The 20,003-nt window shown below is 40.3% G+C and overlaps 1 pseudogene; it reads left to right on the forward strand.

Moving 5' to 3' along the window:
- Positions 1-17,014: 17,014 nt before the first annotated feature.
- On the forward strand, positions 17,015-17,903 carry Vdac1-ps1 (voltage-dependent anion channel 1, pseudogene 1; annotated as a pseudogene).
- Positions 17,904-20,003: the final 2,100 nt, after the last annotated feature.

Consider the following 20,003-nt stretch of genomic DNA (forward strand, 5'->3'; position numbering starts at 1 on the left):
AAACCTCCAACGTAGATCTGTAACAAAGTCACAAATATAATGGGAGCAATTAGACAAATTTTATTGCATACTTTGTGAGATGGAACCCATATCTGACATTAGCAATGTGGCCAAGAATCTGAAACCTGAACCTAGGTCATGGGACAAGGGAAAAGATACTATCCTATTTTGCTAATGAAATATAAGAACAATAGGATTCCTAGTGACATATTACTATACTCATAGATCAGTTCATTGTTCAGCTACCGTCAATGAAGTTTCTTTTAATAGAATGTAAATAATACAGAAACCAAAACCTGGGCATTATGACGACAGGAAAAAAAACTGAACCATGCAGTTCTAAATATCTTTATATTTATATATTTACATTTGATGTCTTTATCACAACTATTTTCTGAAACTTCAGCAATCAATGCCAAACAGGCAACAGAATGATTATAAGAACCAGAGTTGATGGATAATGTCAGGGGGAAAAAAGTATCATCTATACCCAGTGAGACCTAGAAACTCACAGAAACTCTGGGGTTGCTCACAAGGTCTATACAGGTTCAAACAAACCAAAGTCCTAGCACAGAGAAGGGGTCATGAACAGAAAGCCTACCCCTAACCAACAAGTTTTTTGCAGTTGATAAACCACCAGGAAGAAGAAAATCAGTTTTCTTCACTGGACATTCACAGGTTATATGAACTACTCTTTAGGATAAGTCGCATTCATATGGGTAACTCAATTACACAATATAAACTAAATGATTTTTTTGTGGACCTTTTGTTTTTTTCTAGCCTTTTGTACTGTTGATTTTTTTCATTGTTTGTCTTAATTTTTCAAAGACATAAAAAGAACAAAAAATTGGGTAAGTATGTGGGCTGGATCTAGGAGGAGAGAAGTAAAATGTTATGAAATTGTATATATAATGGAAATCTTTCTATAACACTACCAAAATATACCTTGTTTCTATACAGTTTTCTTCTTTTTATCAATATAGCCTGATCATGAGGAGAAATCTTTCTAGAATCCCAGATCCCTACAAACCAAAATTCATATTGTTGTACTATATCTTAAAAAAGAGAAAAAGCAAACAAACAAAAAAATTCAAAACAAACTATTAAATAGAAAACAATTTTAAGGGTTTGTCTGCCATTTAAGATTAGGTATAGAAGAGAGTGAAGACTCCCAGCTCAAAGGACCAGTAAATATCTTCAACAAAATCATAGAAGAAAACTTCCCTAACCTAAAAAAAGAGATACCCATAGGCATACAAGAAGCCTACAGAACTCCAAATAGATTGGACCAGAAAAATAACATCTCCCGTCACATAATAGTCAAAACACCAAACGCACAAAATAAGAAAGAATATTAAAAGCAGTAAGGGAAAAAGGTCAAGTAACATACACAGGCAGACCTATCAGAATCACACCAGACTTCTCGCCAGAAACTATGAAGGCCAGAAGATCCTGGACTGATGTCATACAGACCCTAAGAGAACACAAATGCCAGCCCAGGTTACTGTATCCTGCAAAATTCTCAATTAACATAGATGGAGAAACCAAGATATTCCATGACAGAACCAAATTTACACAATATCTTTCTACAAATCCAGCACTAAAAGGATAACAAATGGTAAAGACCAACATAAGGAGGCAAGCTATACCCTAGAAGAAGCAAGAAACTAATCGTCTTGGCAACAAAACAAAGAGAAGAAAAGCACACAAACATAACCTCATATCCAAATATGAATATAACAGGAAGCAATAATCACTATTCCTTAATATCTCTCAACATCAATGGCCTCAACTCCCCAATAAAAAGACATAGATTAACAAACTGGATACTCAATGAGGACCCTGCATTCTGCTGCCTACAGGAAACACACCTCAGAGACAAAGACAGACACTACCTCAGAGAGAAAGGTTGGAAAACAACTTTCCAAGCAAATGTTCGGTAGAAGCAAGCTGGAGTAGCCATTCTAATATCAAATAAAATCAATTTTCAACTAAAAGTCATCAAAAAAGATAAGGAAGGACACTTCATATTCATCAAAGGAAAAATCCACCAACATGAACTCTCAATCCTAAATATCTATGCCCCAAATACAAGGGCACCTACATACGTAAAAGAAACCTTACTAAAGCTCAAAACACACATTGCACCTCACACAGTAGTAGTAGGAGATTTCAACACCCCACTCTCATCAATGGATAGATCATGGAAACAGAAATTAAACAGAGACGTAGACAGACTAAGAGAAGTCATGAGCCAAATGGACTTAACGGATATTTATAGAACATTCTATCCTAAAGCAAAAGGATATACCTTCTTCTCAGCTCCTCATGGTACTTTCTCCAAAATTGACCATATAATTGGTCAAAAAACGGGCCTCAACAGGTACAGAAAGATAGAAATAATCCCATGCGTGCTATCAGGCCACCACGGCCTAAAACTGGTTTTCAATAACAATAAGGGAAGAATGCCCACATATACGTGGAAATTGAACAATGCTCTACTCAATGATAACCTGGTCAAGGAAGAAATAAGGAAAGAAATTAAAGACTTTTTAGAATGTAATGAAAATGAAGGTACAACATACCCAAACTTATGGGACACAATGAAAGCTGTGCTAAGAGGAAAACTCATAGCGCTGAGTGCCTGCAGAAAGAAACAGGAAAGAGCATATGTCAGCAGCTTGACAGCACACCTAAAAGCTCTAGAACAAAAAGAAGCAAATACACCCAGGAGGAGTAGAAGGCAGGAAATAATCAAACTCAGAGCTGAAATCAACCAAGTAGAAACAAAAAGGACCATAGAAAGAATCAACAGAACCAAAAGTTGGTTCTTTGAGAAAATCAACAAGATAGATAAACCCTTAGCCAGACTAACGAGAGGACACAGAGAGTGTGTCCAAACTAACAAAATCAGAAATGAAAAGGGAGACATAACTACAGATTCAGAAGAAATTAAAAAAATCATCAGATCTTACTATAAAAGCCTATTTTCAACAAAATTTGAAAATCTCCAGTAAATGGCCAATTTCCTAGACAGATACCAGGTACCGAAGTTAAATCAAGAAAAGATAAACCAGTTAAACAACCCCATAACTCCTAAAGAAATAGAAGCTGTCATTGAAGGTCTCCCAACCAAAAAGAGCCCAGGTCCAGACGGGATTAGTGCAGAATTCTATCAGACCTTCATAGAAGACCTCATACCAATATTATCCAAACTATTCCACAAAATTGAAACAGATGGAGCACTACTGAATTCCTTCTGTGAAGCCACAATTACTCTTATACCTAAACCACAGAAAGACCCAACAAAGAAAGAGAACTTCAGACCAATTTCCCTTATGAATATCGACACAGAAATACTCAATAAAATTCTGGCAAACCGAATCCAAGAGCACATCAAAACAATCATCCACCATGAGCAAGTAGGCTTCATCCCAGGCATGCAGGAATGTTTTCATATACGGAAAACCATCAACGTGATCCATTATATAAACAAACTGAAAGAACAGAACCACATGATCATTTCATTAGACGCTGAGAAAGCATTTGACAAAATTCAACACCCCTTCATGATAAAAGTCCTGGAAAGAATAGGAATTCAAGGCCCATACATAAACATAGTAAAAGCCATGTACAGCAAACCAGTTGCTAACATTAAACTAAATGGAGAGAAACTTGAAGCAATCCCACTAAAATCAGGGACTAGACAAGGCTGCCCACTCTCTCCCTACTTATTCAATATAGTTCTTGAAGTTCTAGCCAGAGCAATCAGACAATAAAAGGAGGTCAAGGGAATACAGATCGGAAAAGAAGAAGTCAAAATATCACTATTTGCAGATGATATGATAGTATATTTAAATTATCCCAAAAGTTCCACCAGAGAACTATTAAAGCTGATAAACAACTTCAGCAAAGTGGCTGGATATAAAATTAACTCAAATAAATCAGTAGCCTTTCTCTACACAAAAGAGAAACAAGCCGAGAAAGAAATTAGGGAAACGACACCCTTCATAATAGACCCAAATAATATAAAGTACCTCAGTTTGATTTTAACCAAGCAAGTAAAAGATTTGTACAATAAGAACGTCAAGACACTGAAGAAAGAAATTGAAGAAGACCTCAGAAGATGGAAAGATCTCCCATGCTCATGGATTGGCAGGATTAATATAGCAAAAATGGCCATTTTACCAAAAGCGATCTACAGATTCAATGCAATCCCCATCAAAATACCAATCCAATTCTTCAAAGAGTTAGACAAAACAATTTGCAAATTCATCTGGAATAACAAAAAACCCAGGATAGCTAAAACTATCCTCAACAATAAAAGGACTTCAGGGGGAATCACTATCCCTGAACTCAAGCAGTATTACAGAGCAATAGTGATAAAAACTGCATGGTATTGGTACAGAGACAGACAGATAGACCAATGGAATAGAATTGAACAGCCAGAAATTAACCCACACACCTATGGTCACTTGATTTTTGACAAAGGAGCCAAAACCATCCAATGGAAAAAAGATAGCATTTTCAGCAAATGGTGCTGGTTCAACTGGAGGGCAACATGTAGAAGAATGCAGATCGAACCATGCTTATCACCCTGTACAAAGCTCAAGTCCAAGTGGATCAAGGACCTCCACATCAAAACAGATACACTCAAACTAATAGAAGAAAAACTAGGGAAGCATCTGGAACACATGGGCACTGGAAAAAATTTCCTGAACAAAACACCAATGGCTTATGCTCTAAGATCAAGAATCGGCAAATGGGATCTCATAAAACTGCAAAGCTTCTGTAAGGCAAAGGACACTGTGGTTAGGAAAGATCGGCAACCAACAGATTGGGAAAAGATCTTTACCAATCCTACAACAGATAGAGACCTTATATACAAAATATAGAAAGAACTCAAGAAGTTAGACAGCAGGGAGACAAATAACCCTATTAAAAAATGTGGTTCAGGGGTTGGGGATTTGGCTCAGTGGTAGAGTGCTTGCCTAGCAAGCACAAGGCCCTGGGTTCGGTCCCCAGCTCAAAAAAAAAAAAAAAATGTGGTTCAGAGCTAAACAAACAATTTACAGCCGAGAAATGCTGAACGGCTGAAAAACACCTAAAGAAATGTTCAACATCTTTAGTCATAAGGTAAATGCAAATCAAAACAACCCTGAGATTTCACCTCACACCAGTGTAATTGGCTAAGATCAAAAACTCAGGTGACAGCAAATGCTGGCGAGGATGTGGAGAAAGAGGAACACTCCTCCATTGTTGGTGGGGTTGCAGACTGGTACAACCATTCTGGAAATCAGTCTGGAGGTTCCTCAGAAAATTGGACATTGAACTGCCTGAGGATCCAGCTATACCTCTCTTGGGCATATACCCAAAAGATGCCCCAACATATAAAAAGACACATGCTCCACTGTGTTCATCGCAGCCTTATTTATAATAGCCAGAAGCTGGAAAGAACCCAGATGCCCTTCAACACAGGAATGGATACAGAAAATGTGGTACATCTACACAATGGAATATTACTCAGCTATCAAAAACAACGAGTTTATGAAATTCGTAGGCAAATGGTTGGAACTGGAAAATATCATCCTGAGTGAGCTAACCCAATCACAGAAAGACATACATGGCATGCACTCATTGATAAGTGGCTATTAGCACAAATGCTTGAATTACCCTAGATGCCTAGAACAAATGAAACTCAAGAGAGATGATCAAAATGTGAATGGTTCACTCCTTCTTTAAAAGGGGAACAAGAATACCCTTGGCAGGGAATAGAGAGGCAAAGATTAAAACAGAGGCTGAAGGAACACCCATTCAGAGCCTGCCCCACATGTGGCCCATACATATACAGCCACCCAGTTAGACAAGATGGATGAAGCAAAGAAGTGCAGGCCAACAGGAGCTGGATGTAGATCGCTCTTGACAGACACAGCCAGAATACAGCAAATACAGAGGCGAATGCCAGCAGCAAACCACTGAACTGAGAATATGACCCCCGTTGAAGGAATCAGAGAAAGAACTGAAAGAGCTTGAAGGGGCTCGAGACCCCATATGTACAACAATGCTAAGCAACCAGAGCTTCCAGGGACTAAGCCACTACCTAAAGACTCTACATGGACTGACCCTAGACTCTGACCTCATAGGTAGCAATGAATATCCTAGTAAGAGCACCATTGGAAGGGGAAGCCCTGGGTCCTGCTAAGACTGAACCCCCAGTGAACTAGACTGTTGGGGGGAGGGCGACAATGGGGGGAGTGTTGGGAGGGGAACACCCATAAGGAAGGGGAGGGGGGAGGGAGATGTTTGCCCGGAAACCGGGAAAGGGAATAACACTCGAAATGTATATAAGAAATACTCAAGTTAATAAAAAAAATATTCCTCTATTGATAGTTCTCTGTTAAATCTATTGCCATTTTTTCTTTTTCTTTTTATTGGATATTTTATTTATTTACACTTCACATGTTAGCCCTTTTGCCAGTTTCCTCTCTGGAAACCCCCTATCCCATCCCCCTCCCTTTGCTTCTAGGAGGTTGCTCCCTACCCACCCATCCCCCCGCCCAAGCCCATCTCCCTGCCCTCGAATTCCACAACTCTGGGGTATAAGCCTTCACAGGACCAAGGACCTCTCCTACCATTGATGTCTGACAAGTTCATCCTCTGCTATATCTGAAGCTGGAGCCATGGATCCCTTCACGTGTACTCACTGGTTGGTTGTTCAGTCCCTATGAGCTCTGCGGTGTCTGGTTGGTTGATATTTTTGTTCTTCCTATGGGTTGCAAACCCCTTCAGCTCCTTCAGTTCCTTCTCTAACTCCTCCATTGATGACCCCGTGCTCAGTCCAACGATTGACTATAAGCATCTTCCTCTATATTTGTCAGGCTCTAGTACAGCCTCTCAGGAGACAGTCATATCAGGCTCCTCCTGTCAGCAAAAACTGGTATCCATAATAGTGTCTGGGTTTGGTATCTATATATGGGATGGATCCCTAGGAGTGGCAGTCTTTGGATGGCCATTCCTTGCTATTTTTAAATTAGATTATATGGTTTTATGTTATCTATTTTCTTGAGCATACATAGTCCTTTTTCAGATGTAGAGTTGGTAAAAATCTTTTGCCATTCTGTAAATATGTATTGTAGGCTGCTGATCAGTCTAATTGATGATGTGACGTGATATCATTTGCCTTACAGAAGTATTTCAATTTCATGAGGTCCCATTTATTGATCTTAGTGCCTGAGCTATGGAAGTTCTGTTCAGGAAGTTGTCACCTATGTCAGTATACTCAAGGCTATTCCCTGCTTTGCCTTCTATCAGGCTGAATGCATCTAATTTTATGTTGATGCACTTTGACTTGGGATATTTGCAGGGTTACAAATATAGACACATTTGTATTCTCTACAATCAGACATTGACCAGCACCATTTGTTGAAGATGCTGTCTTTTTTCTAGTATTTCTGGCTTCTTTATAAAAATATGTCAGGTATCCATATGTGTGTAGATTTGTGTTTGGGTCTTTGATAGATTCAGTTGAAAAATGTGTCTGTTTTCATGCTAATGTCATGTGGTTTTTAATATTATTGCTTCATTATACATCTTCAAATTGTGAATGGTGGAACCTCCAGTAGTTCTTTCATAGATAAGAATTGTTTTAGCTGTCCTGTAATTTTTGTTGTTCCACAAAAAGTAGATGATTTTTCTTTCAACATCATTAACGAATTGTGTTGATGTTTTAATGGAGATTCCATTGAATCTATAGATTGCTTTTCATAATTGGACATTTTTACTATATAAATTCTTCCTACCCTTGAACACAGGAGACTTTTCCATTTTGTGATAATTTCAATTTCTTTCTTCAAAAACTTGTACTTTTACTGGTATTTGACTTGCTTGGTTAAAGTTATCCCAAAATATTTTTTATTATTTGAAGCCATTTTGAAAAGAGTTTATCCCTGTTTTTTCCCCCCTCGGTCCATTTTCATTTGCATAAAGAATTGTTCAATAAGTTAAAGCAATGTTGAGCATCCTTAGTCATAAAAGAAATGCACATCAAAACTAATTGGAGAGTTCATTTTGGACTTGTGAGAATGGGTAAGATCAATAATATAGATGATAGCTCATTTTGGTGAATATGGAGCTAGGGGAACACTTCTCCATTGTTGGTAGGAATGAAAACTTGTACAATTACTAGACAAATCAATATGACATTTTCTTAGATTGATGGGAATCATTCTGCCTAAAGACACAGCTATACTACTCCTGGGTATATATCCAAAGCATCCTTCATTCTGTTGCAAGGACACTTGTTCAACCATGCTCCTTGCAGATTCTTTGACAATAGTGAGAAATTGGAAATAACCTAGACAATGTTCAACTAAGAATGGATAAAGAAAATGTGGTACATTCACACAATGGAGTATTACTTAACAGTTTAAAAAATGACATCTGGAAAATGGATGTACCTAGAAAAGAAAATTATCCTGAGTGAGGTAACCAATACACAGAAAGATAAATATGGTATATTAACTTACAATTGGGTATTAGCTGTTAAATAAATGATAGCTAAGCTACAATATATAGAGCCAGAGAGATTGGGTAAAAGGTAAGTGTCTAAAGGCTCTCTCTGATAGGAGGAAATAAAATGAATTTTATGGGCAGACTGGTGGTGAGTAGAGATGGAAATAGAAGAATCAGATGGAGTAACGTTGGGTTGGAGGGAGAGTATAAAGAGATGTAGCTGGAACTGGAAGGGGGAATGGTAGTTTGAATATGCTTGGTCTGTAGGGAGTGGTACTCTTAGGAGGTGTGGAATTCTTGGATGAAATATGTTACTCTGGGCATGGGCTTTGAAGGTTTCCTTTTATTCTCAGTTGCCACCAATTGTGGAAAAGAACATTGTCCTCCTAGCTGTCTAAGGAGGTCAGTCTTCTTTTGTTTGTCTTTAGACCAAGGTGTAGAAATCTGAGCTCCTTCTGTATCATGCCTGCCTGTACTATACTATGTTCTCTACCATGATAATAATGGTCTGAGCCTCAGAACCTGTTACCCAGAAGGTTGTCTTGGTCACCATGTCTCTTCATAGCAATAAAACCATAATTAGGGAAGGTTCTTTTTATTTAATATTCCCTTTATATATGGAGTCTCTTGATTCACTGAAGAATTTAGGATAACATTAGTAGGGTGTAGAAGTATTGTTTTGTAGAAAGAAAGGAATAGGGAGTTTAAGAAATTCAGAATAATAAAGCAGTGCCATTGCTGGAGGAATTCAATCACAGAAAGGCAAATCTCTGCTTAGAGAATTGTGCATCTGACTGCATTTGAAATACTACACTATGATGGTATGGTGTAGTATAGTTTCTTTTTATTTAGACTAATTTTATTTTTTATTAATTTACTTATTCATTTATTTTAGATCCTGATCACAGTTTTCTCCTCTCTCAGACACCCCCACCAATCTATTCTTCCTCCATTATTTTTAAAAAAGGAAGTACTCCCATGGATGTCAACCCACTTAGGCATATCAAGTTGCAGTAACACTAGGCATATCTTCTGTAATTAAGGCTAGATAAGGAAACCCAGTTAAGGGAAAGGAATCAAAACCCAGGTAACAGAGTCAGAGACAGCCCCTCCTGCTGTTGCTGTTGGGAGTCCTACATGAAGACCAAACTGTAGAACTGTTACATATGTGCAAATGACCTATATCAGTCCTTTGCAGGCTAGGCTGGTTGGTTGTTGGTCTCCACTGACACCTCGGGAACCAGATTAGTTGATTCTAAGATATTTTTTTGGTGTCTATGACCCTCTGGCTTCTCCAGTCCTTCCTTCCATTCTTCTGGAGTATCCCCCAAGCCTACTGTTTGCCTGTGGGTCTCTGCATCCTTTTCCATCAGTTACTTCGTGAAGCTTCTCTGATGATGCATATGCTAGGCACCTGTCTTCATGAATAGCTCACACAAGTATAGTTACACATACATCTGTAAGTATATATAAAATGTTAAAAGTTCTAAAGTTCTCTGAGAAAAACAAATATTTTTCATTTGTCTATACTATGTGTGTGTTCATGTCTTGTTTTCTAATGTTAACATTTTTTTTTAGAATTAAAATTTTATTTTTATTATTTAATCCTGTTTTACATTCCAGACTGCACCTACCTCCTGGTCTACCTCCCGACTACTCCTCATCCCATAAGTCACCATCCCTCCAAGAGGATGTCCCCACTCCCAACCCCTTCACTACCAGGCCTCGCTACACCATGGGACTTCAAGTCTCTCTCTCTCTCTCTTTTTTTTTTTTTAATTAACTTGAGTATTTCTTATATACATTTCGAGTGTTATTCCCTTTCCCGGTTTCCGGGCAAACATCCCCCTCCCCCCTCCCCTTCCTTATGGGTGTTCCCCTCCCAACCCTCCCCCCATTGCCGCCCTCCCCCCATAGACCAGTTCACTGGGGGTTCAGTCTTAGTAGGACCCAGGGCTTCCCCTTCCACTGGTGCTCTTACTAGGATATTCATTGCTACCTATGAGGTCAGAGTCCAGGGTCAGTCCATGTATAGTCTTTAGGTAGTGGCTTAGTCCCTGGAAGCTCAGGTTGCTTGGCATTGTTGTACTTTTGGGGTCTCGAGCCCCTTCAAGCTCTTCCAGTTCTTTCTCTGATTCCTTCAATCGGGGACCTATTCTCAGTTCAGTGGTTTGCTGCTGGCATTCGCCTCTGTATTTGCTGTATTCTGGCTGTGTCTCTCAGGAGCGATCTACATCCTGCTCCTGTCGGTCTGCACTTCTTTGCTTCATCCATCTTGTCTAACTGGGTGGCTGTATATGTATGGGCCACATGTGGGGCAGGCTCTGAATGGGTGTTCCTTCAGCCTCTGTTTTAATCTTTGCCTCTCCCTTCCCTGCCAAGGGTATTCTTTTTCCTCATTTAAAGAAGGAGTGAAGCATTCACATTTTGATCATCCGTCTTGAGTTTCGTTTGTTCTAGGGATCTAGGGTAATTCAAGCATTTGGGCTAATAGCCACTTATCAATGAGTGCATACCATGTATGTCTTTCTGTGATTGGGTTAGCTCACTCAGGATGATATTTTCCAGTTCCAACCATTTGCCTACGAATTTCATAAACTCGTTGTTTTTGATAGCTGAGTAATATTCCATTGTGTAGATGTACCACATTTTCTGTATCCATTCCTCTGTTGAAGGGCATCTGGGTTCTTTCCAGTTTCTGGCTATTATAAATAAGGCTGCGATGAACATAGTGGAGCACGTGTCTCTTTTATATATTGAGGCATCTTTTGGGTATATGCCCAAGAGTGGTATAGCTGGATCCTCAGGCAGTTCAATGTCCAATTTTCTGAGGAACCTCCAGACTGATTTCCAGAATGGTTGTACCAGTCTGCAATCCTACCAACAATGGAGGAGTGTTCATCTTTCTCCACATCCTCTCCAGCATTTGCTGTCACCTGAGTTTTTGATCTTAGCCATTCTCACTGGTGTGAGGTGAAATCTCAGGGTTGTTTTGATTTGCATTTCCCTTATGACTAAAGATGTTGAACATTTCTTTAGGTGTTTCTCAGCCATTCGGCATTCCTCAGCTGTGATTTCTTTGTTTAGCTCTGAACCCCATTTTTTAATAGGGTTATTTGTTTCCCTGCGGTCTAACTTCTTGAGTTCTTTGTATATTTTGGATATAAGGCCTCTATCTGTTGTAGGATTGGTAAAGATCTTTTCCCAATCTGTTGGTTGCCGTTTTGTCCTAACCACAGTGTCCTTTGCCTTACAGAAGCTTTGCAGTTTTATGAGATCCCATTTGTCGATTCTTGATCTTAGAGCATAAGCCATTGGTGTTTTGTTCAGGAAATTTTTTCCAGTGCCCATGTGTTCCAGATGCTTCCCTAGTTTTTCTTCTATTAGTTTGAGTGTGTCTGGTTTGATGTGGAGGTCCTTGATCCACTTGGACTTAAGCTTTGTACAGGGTGATAAGCATGGATCGATCTGCATTCTTCTACATGTTGCCCTCCAGTTGAACCAGCACCATTTGCTGAAAATGCTATCTTTTTTCCATTGGATGGTTTTGGCTCCTTTGTCAAAAATCAAGTGACCATAGGTGTGTGGGTTCATTTCTGGGTCTTCAATTCTATTCCATTGGTCTATCTGTCTGTCTCTGTACCAATACCATGCAGTTTTTATCACTATTGCTCTGTAATACTGCTTGAGTTCAGGGATAGTGATTCCCCCTGAAGTCCTTTTATTGTTGAGGATAGCTTTAGCTATCCTGGGTTTTTTGTTTTTCCAGATGAATTTGCAAATTGTTCTGTCTAACTCTTTGAAGAATTGGATTGGTATTTTGATGGGGATTGCATTGAATCTGTAGATTGCTTTTGGTAAAATGGCCATTTTTACTATATTAATCCTGCCAATCCATGAGCATGGGAGATCTTTCCATCTTCTGAGGTCTTCTTCAATTTCTTTCCTCAGTGTCTTGAAGTTCTTATTGTACAGATCTTTTACTTGCTTGGTTAAAGTCACACCGAGGTACTTTATATTATTTGGGTCTATTATGAAGGGTGTCATTTCCCTAATTTCTTTCTCAGCTTGTTTCTCTTTTGTATAGAGGAAGGCAACTGATTTATTTGAGTTAATTTTATACCCAGCCACTTTGCTGAAGTTGTTTATCAGCTTTAGTAGTTCTCTGGTGGAACTTTTGGGATCACTTAAATATACTATCATGTCATCTGCAAATAGTGATATTTTGACCTCTTCCTTTCCGATCTGTATCCCCTTGATCTCCTTTTGTTGTCTGATTGCTCTGGCTAGAATTTCAAGAACTATATTGAATAAGTAGGGAGAGAGTGGGCAGCCTTGTCTAGTCCCTGATTTTAGTGGGATTGCTTCAAGTTTCTCTCCATTTAGTTTAATGTTAGCAACTGGTTTGCTGTATATGGCTTTTACTATGTTTAGGTATGGGCCTTGAATTCCTATTCTTTCCAGGACTTTTATCATGAAGGGGTGTTGAATTTTGTCAAATGCTTTCTCAGCATCTAATGAAATGATCATGTGGTTCTGTTCTTTCAGTTTGTTTATATAATGGATCACGTTGATGGTTTTCCGTATATTAAACCATCCCTGCATGCCTGGGATGAAGCCTACTTGATCATGGTGGATGATTGTTTTGATGTGCTCTTGAATTCGGTTTGCCAGAATTTTTTTGAGTATTTTTGCTTCTATATTCATAAGGGAAATTGGTCTGAAGTTCTCTTTCTTTTTTTGTGTCTTTGTGTGGTTTAGGTATAAGAGTAATTGTGGCTTCGTAGAAGGAATTCGGTAGGGCTCCATCTGTTTCAATTTTGTGGAATAGTTTGGATAATATTGGTATGAGGTCTTCTATGAAGGTTTGATAGAATTCTGCACTAAACCCGTCTGGACCTGGGCTCTTTTTGGTTGGGAGACCTTTAATGACTGCTTCTATTTCCTTAGGAGTTATGGGGTTGTTTAACTGGTTTATCTGTTCCTGATTTAACTTCGATACCTGGTATCTGTCTAGGAAATTGCCCATTTCCTGAAGATTTTCAAATTTTGTTGAATATAGGTTTTTATAGTAAGATCTGATGATTTTTTGAATTTCCTCTGAATCTGTAGTTATGTCTCCCTTTTCATTTCTGATTTTGTTAATTTGGACGCACTCTCTGTGTCCTCTCGTTGGTCTGGCTAAGGGTTTATCTGTCTTGTTGATTTTCTCAAAGAACCAACTTTTGGTTCTGTTGATTCTTTCTATGGTCCTTTTTGTTTCTACTTGGTTGATTTCAGCTCTGAGTTTGATTATTTCCTGCCTTCTACTCCTCCTGGGTGTATTTGCTTCTTTTTGTTCTAGAGCTTTTAGGTGTGCTGTCAAGCTGCTGATATATGCTCTTTCCTGTTTCTTTCTGCAGGCACTCAGCGCTATGAGTTTTCCTCTTATCACAGCTTTCATTGTGTCCCATAAGTTTGGGTATGTTGTACCTTCATTTTCATTACATTCTAAAAAGTCTTTAATTTCTTTCCTTATTTCTTCCTTGACCAGGTTATCATTGAGTAGAGCATTGTTCAATTTCCACGTATATGTGGGCATTCTTCCCTTATTGTTATTGAAGACCAGTTTTAGGCCGTGGTGGTCCGATAGCACGCATGGGATTATTTCTATCTTTCTGTACCTGTTGAGGCCCGTTTTTTGACCAATTATATGGTCAATTTTGGAGAAAGTACCATGAGGAGCTGAGAAGAAGTTATATCCTTTTGCTTTAGGATAGAATGTTCTATAAATATCCGTTAAGTCCATTTGGCTCATGACTTCTCTTAGTCTGTCGACATCACTCTTTAATTTCTGTTTCCATGATCTGTCCATTGATGAGAGTGGGGTGTTGAAATCTTCCACTATTATTGTGTGAGGTGCAATGTGTGTTTTGAGCTTTAGTAAGGTTTCTTTTACGTATGTAGGTGCCCTTGTATTTGGGGCATAGATTTTTAGGATTGAGGGTTCATCTTGGTGGATTTTTCCTTTGATGAATATGAAGTGTCCTTCCTTATCTTTTTTGATGACTTTTAGTTGGAAATTGATTTTATTTGATATTAGAATGGCTACTCCAGCTTGCTTCTTCTGACCATTTGCTTGGAAAGTTGTTTTCCAGCCTTTCACTCTGAGGTAGTGTCTGTCTTTGTCTCTGAGGTGTTTTTCCTGTTGGCAGCAGAATGCAGGGTCCTCGTTGCGTATCCAGTTTGTTAATCTATGTCTTTTTATTGGGGAGTTGAGGCCATTGATATTGAGAGATATTAAGGAATAGTGATTATTGTTTCCCGTTATATTCATATTTGGATGTGAGGTTATTTTTGTGTGCTTTCATTCTCTTTGTTTTGTTGCCAAGATGATTAGTTTCTTGCTTCTTCTAGGGTATAGCTTGCCTCCTTATGTTGGGCTTTACCATTTATTATCCTTTGTAGTGCTGGATTTGTAGAAAGATATTGTGTAAATTTGGTTTTGTCATGGAATATCTTGGTTTCTCCATCAATGTTAATTGAGAGTTTTGCTGGATACAGTAATCTGGGCTGGCATTTGTGTTCTCTTAGGGTCTGTATAACATCAGTCCAGGATCTTCTGGCCTTCATAGTTTCTGGCGAGAAGTCTGGTGTGATTCTGATAGGTCTCCCTTTATATGTTACTTGACCTTTTTCCCTTACTGCTTTTAATATTCTTTCTTTATTTTGTGCGTTTGGTGTTTTGACAATTATGTGACGGGAGGTGTTTCTTTTCTGGTCCAATCTATTTGTAGTTCTGCAGGCTTCTTGTATGTCTATGGGTATCACTTTTTTTAGGTTAGGGAAGTTTTCTTCTATGATTTTGTTGAAGATATTTACTGGTCCTTTGAGCTGGGAGTCTTCACTCTCTTCTATACCTATTATCCTTAGGTTTGATCTTCTCATTGAGTCCTGGATTTCCTGTATGTTTTGGACCAGTAGCTTTTTCCGCTTTACATTATCTTTGACAGTTGAGTCAATGATTTCTATGGAATCTTCTGCTCCTGAGATTCTCTCTTCTATCTCTTGTATTCTGTTGGTGAAGCTTGTATCTACAGCTCCTTGTCTCTTCTTTTGGTTTTCTATATCCAGGGTTGTTTCCATGTGTTCTTTCTTGATTGCTTCTATTTCCATTTTTAATTCCTTCAACTGTTTGATTGTGTTTTCCTGGAATTCTTTCAGGGATTTTTGTGTCTCCTCTCTATGGACTTCTACTTGTTTATTTATGTTTTCCAGGAATTCTTTCAGGGATTTTTGCGATTCTTTCAGGCATTTTTGCGATTCCTCTCTGTAGGCTTCTACTTGTTCTCTAAGGGAGTTCTTCATGTCTTTCTTGAAGTCCTCCAGCATCATGATCAAAAATGATTTTGAAACTAGATCTTGCTTTTCTGGTGTGTTTGGATATTCCATGTTTGTTTTGATGGGAGAATTGGGCTCCGATGATGCCATGTAGTCTTGGTTTCTGTTGCTTGTGTTTCTGTGTTTGCCTCTCACCATCAGATTATCTCTAGTGTTACTTTGTTCTGCTATTTCTGACAGTGGCTAGACTGTCCTATAAGCCTGTGTGTCAGGAGTGCTGTAGACCTGTTTTCCTCTCTTTCAGTCAGTTATGGGGACAGAGTGTTCTGCTTTCGGGCGTGTAGTTTTTCCTCTCTACAGGTCTTCAGCTGTTCCTGTGGGCCTGTGTCTTGAGTTCACCAGGCAGCTTTCTTGCAGCAGAAAATTTTGTCTTTACTGTGGTCCCGAGGCTCAGGTTCGCTCGTGGGGTGCTGCCCAGGGGCTCTCTGCAGCGGCAGCAACCTGGAAGACCTGTGCCGCCCCTTCCAGGAGCTTCAGTGCACCAGGGTTCCAGATGGTCTTTGGCTTTTTCCTCTGGCGTCCGAGATGTGTGTGCAGGGAGCAGTCTCTTCTGGTTTCCCAGGCTTGTCTGCCTCTCTGACGGTTTAGCTCTCCCTCCCACGGGATTTGGGTTCAGAGAACTGTTTATCCGGTCTGTTTCCTTCTGGTTCTGGTGGTGTCTCAGGCAGGGGTCCTGCCGCTCCTGGGCCCTCCCCCACGGGAGCCCAGAGGTTTATACAGTTTCCTCTTGGGCCAGGGATGTGGGCAGCGGTGAGCAGTGTTGGTGGTCTCTTCCGCTCTGCAGCCTCAGGAGTGCCCACCTGACCAGGCGGTTGGGTCTCTCTCTCACCAGGTCTGGGAGCAGAGAGCTGCTGCGGGCCGGGATCCGCAGGTGTGGGACTTCCGGTAAACACAGAACGTGCCTGGTCCTAGAGAAATTCTGCTTCGGTGTGTCCCACGCTCACCAGGCAGCTTTCTTGCAGCAGAAAATTTGGTCTTACCTGTGGTCCCGAGGCTCAGGTTCGCTCGTGGGGTGCTGCCCAGGGGCTCTCTGCAGCGGCAGCCTAATGTTAACATTTTGACAACTACAATTTAACTCAACACAATGAAATATAAATAAAGAAATCGATCCCCCGCGGTAGCTGCTGCTCCTCCTGCCATCACTGCCTCTGAGAACATGGCTGTCCCTCCTACATACGCTGATCTTGGCAAGTCCACCAGGAATGTCTTCACCAAGTGGCTTAATAAAATTTGATTTGTAAACGAAGTCTGAGAATGGATTGGAATTTACTAGCTCAGGCTCTGCCAACATGGAGATCACTAAAGTGAATTGTGGTCTGGAAACCAAGTACAGCGACCGAATATGGGCTGACGTTTTCTGAGAAGTGGAACACAGATAACACCCTGGGCACTGAGATCACCGTGGAAGACCAGCTTGCTCATGGACTGAATCTGACCTTTGATTCATCTTTCTCACCTGACACTGGGGGAAAAATGCTAAAATCAAGATAGGGTACAAGAGGGAGTTTGACAACCTGGGCTATGATGTGGACTTTGACGTCGCTGGGCCCTCAATCCGGGGTACCCTGGTGCTTGGCTCTGAGGGTTGGCTGGCTGGCAACTAGATGACTTTTGGGACCTCAAAGTCCCGAGTGACTCAGAGCAACTTTGCAGTTGGCTACAGGATGGGCGAATTCCAGCTTCATACTAATGTGAATAATGGGACGGAGTTTGGTGGCTTTATTTACCAGAAGGTGAACACGAAGTTGGAGACTGCTGTCATTCTCTCGTGGACTGAAGGAAACAGAAACACTCGTTTTGGAATAGCATCCAAGTATCAGGTGGACCCTGATGCGTGCTTTTCGGCCAAAGTGAACAACTCCAGTCTAATTGGCTTAGGGTACAGGCAGACTCTAAAACCAGGTATCAAACTGATGCTGACAGTCCTGCTGGATGTCAAGAACCTCAATGCGGTTGGCCACAAGCTCGGTTTAGGACTAGAATTTCAAGCAAAAATGAATATTGTACAATGATTAATTTTAAGCTATTTTGCAGCATAGCGACCTTCAGAATTTAGTGTACGTTTTAATGTTATATATTGGGTATGCGAGAGTTGATAAATACCACGTTAGACCTCCAGGCTAAGGATGACTCAGCTTTAAGGTGTTTACCATTTCAGAGGTACTGCGGAAACCCCATTCCAGGAAGGGTCCTTTTTAGCTGTAGGCATGGGTTAGGGAGGAGCACCTCTAGAGATGCCAGGCTACATGTGGAAGCTGGGAGTGTGTGAACCCTTTGTAAATCTGTATCCAGTCCACACATGAAATTGTGAATTCCTGAACATTGAACCCCGGTGTCCCGATCCTATCTGCTTGGAAGCATATACACACCTATGTGAAAGGGATGTTTGGTTAGACAGAAGGTTATGCTCTGTTCCCATCCTAGCCCATCCGTTACCTGTTTCTCACCAAAGTAGTCTTTAGGGTGTGGTTAGCTATTTTTTATGTGACACTTTAGGGTGAAGAGGGTGGCATGATGGAACCAATCATTCAGGCCTTAATTCTTCCTTGTGTTGTGGTGTGGTTTTCTTTCTTTCTTCTATTATTTTTAATTCCTTTTTTCCCACCATTGCACCAGAGTATGAAATAGCTTCCTGGTTCTCCAGCTCTGAGCTGGGTGGGAGATTGTGGTCACACCCTGACAAGGGTCTTAATTGACTCCTCTTGTAGCCACACCACTATTTTTAGCAGTTTAATGAGTACATTATACAGTCTTCCACTTTGTGTGGAATTAGTTCCTCCCCTTCAAATGCTGTAATTAACATCAATTAAAATAAAACTTGAATAAAATACAGAAACCTCAAAAAACAAACAAAAAACAAAACAAGTGAACAAACAAAAAACAAATCAAGCCTAACTCTGAAAAAGGATAAGTTTAAATGAAAGTTAATTATGATTATATATATATATTATTTGTAGGAGAACTTAGACTATAAATATATTCTTAATACCAGTGTGTTAAATGCAATATACATATGCCCTACAACCAGAGTAAGAATCTAAAAGAGTTTGTGGAAATATGTACAAGGCCCACACGAGTCTGCACCAGATGGGAACCCAGTAAGGGGTCTCAAACTGATAGCCACTTGCAAATGAAAAATTAGTTTCTCCAACAATCTCACTAATGGTAACCAGCAATTTTCTCTCTCTCTCTCTCTCTCTCTCTCTCTCTCTCTCTCTCTCTCTCTCTTTCTGCTCTCTGTCTTCCTTCCTTCCTTCACTGTACATTCCAACATCAGCCCCCCTTTCCTCCCAGTACTCCTCACTCAGATCCATACTCATTTCTCTGTTCTCACAGCACACATAGTACTCTCCCACACCTCCCAACCCCCCACGCCCCATCTGTCCCTCCACCCCACCATCCTTTCCACCCATTCCCTCCTCACCCATGGCATATCAAGTAACTGTAGTACTAGGTGATACTTCTCTCATTGAGGCCAGAAAGGTAGCCTAGTTAGGGGAACAGGATCTGCAGGCATGCAAACAAGCAACAGGGAAAGTCTCCACTTGACTTGCTGGAGGATCCAGATGAAGACCAAGCTGCACATCTCTTACATCTGTGCAGATGGCTTAGTTCCAGCCTGAGTTTGCCATTTGGTTGGTGGTTGGATCAGCTTCTGGGAGTTCCCAGGAGTCCAAGTTGTTTGACTTTGTTGGTTTCCCTGTGGTGTCGCTGTACTCTTTGGGTTCCTCAATCGTTCCCCCAACTCTTCCATAACACTTTGTGAGCTCCATCTAATGTTTGACTGTGAGTCTATGCATCTCTTTCCTTTGACTGTTTGGTGGAGCTTTTCAGAGGACAGTTATGGTAGGCTCCTGACTTCAAGCATAATAGAGTATCACTATTAATGTCAGGGATTGGTTCTTGCTCACGGGATGAGTTTCAATTTGGGGTAGTAATTGGTTGGCTAATCCCGATGTCTCTGATCTACCTTTATTCCTGTATACCTTATAGGCAGGACACATTTTGGATCAAAAGTTTTGTTGGCTGGTTGCTCTCCTTATCTGTCCAATGTGAGACTACAAGGAGTGGTCTCTTTGGGATCCATACCTCTCATTGTTAGGAGTCTCAGC

The sequence above is a fragment of the Rattus norvegicus genome, chromosome 2 (assembly GCF_036323735.1).
Source record: "Rattus norvegicus strain BN/NHsdMcwi chromosome 2, GRCr8, whole genome shotgun sequence".
NCBI classification, from domain to species: Eukaryota; Metazoa; Chordata; class Mammalia; order Rodentia; family Muridae; genus Rattus; species Rattus norvegicus.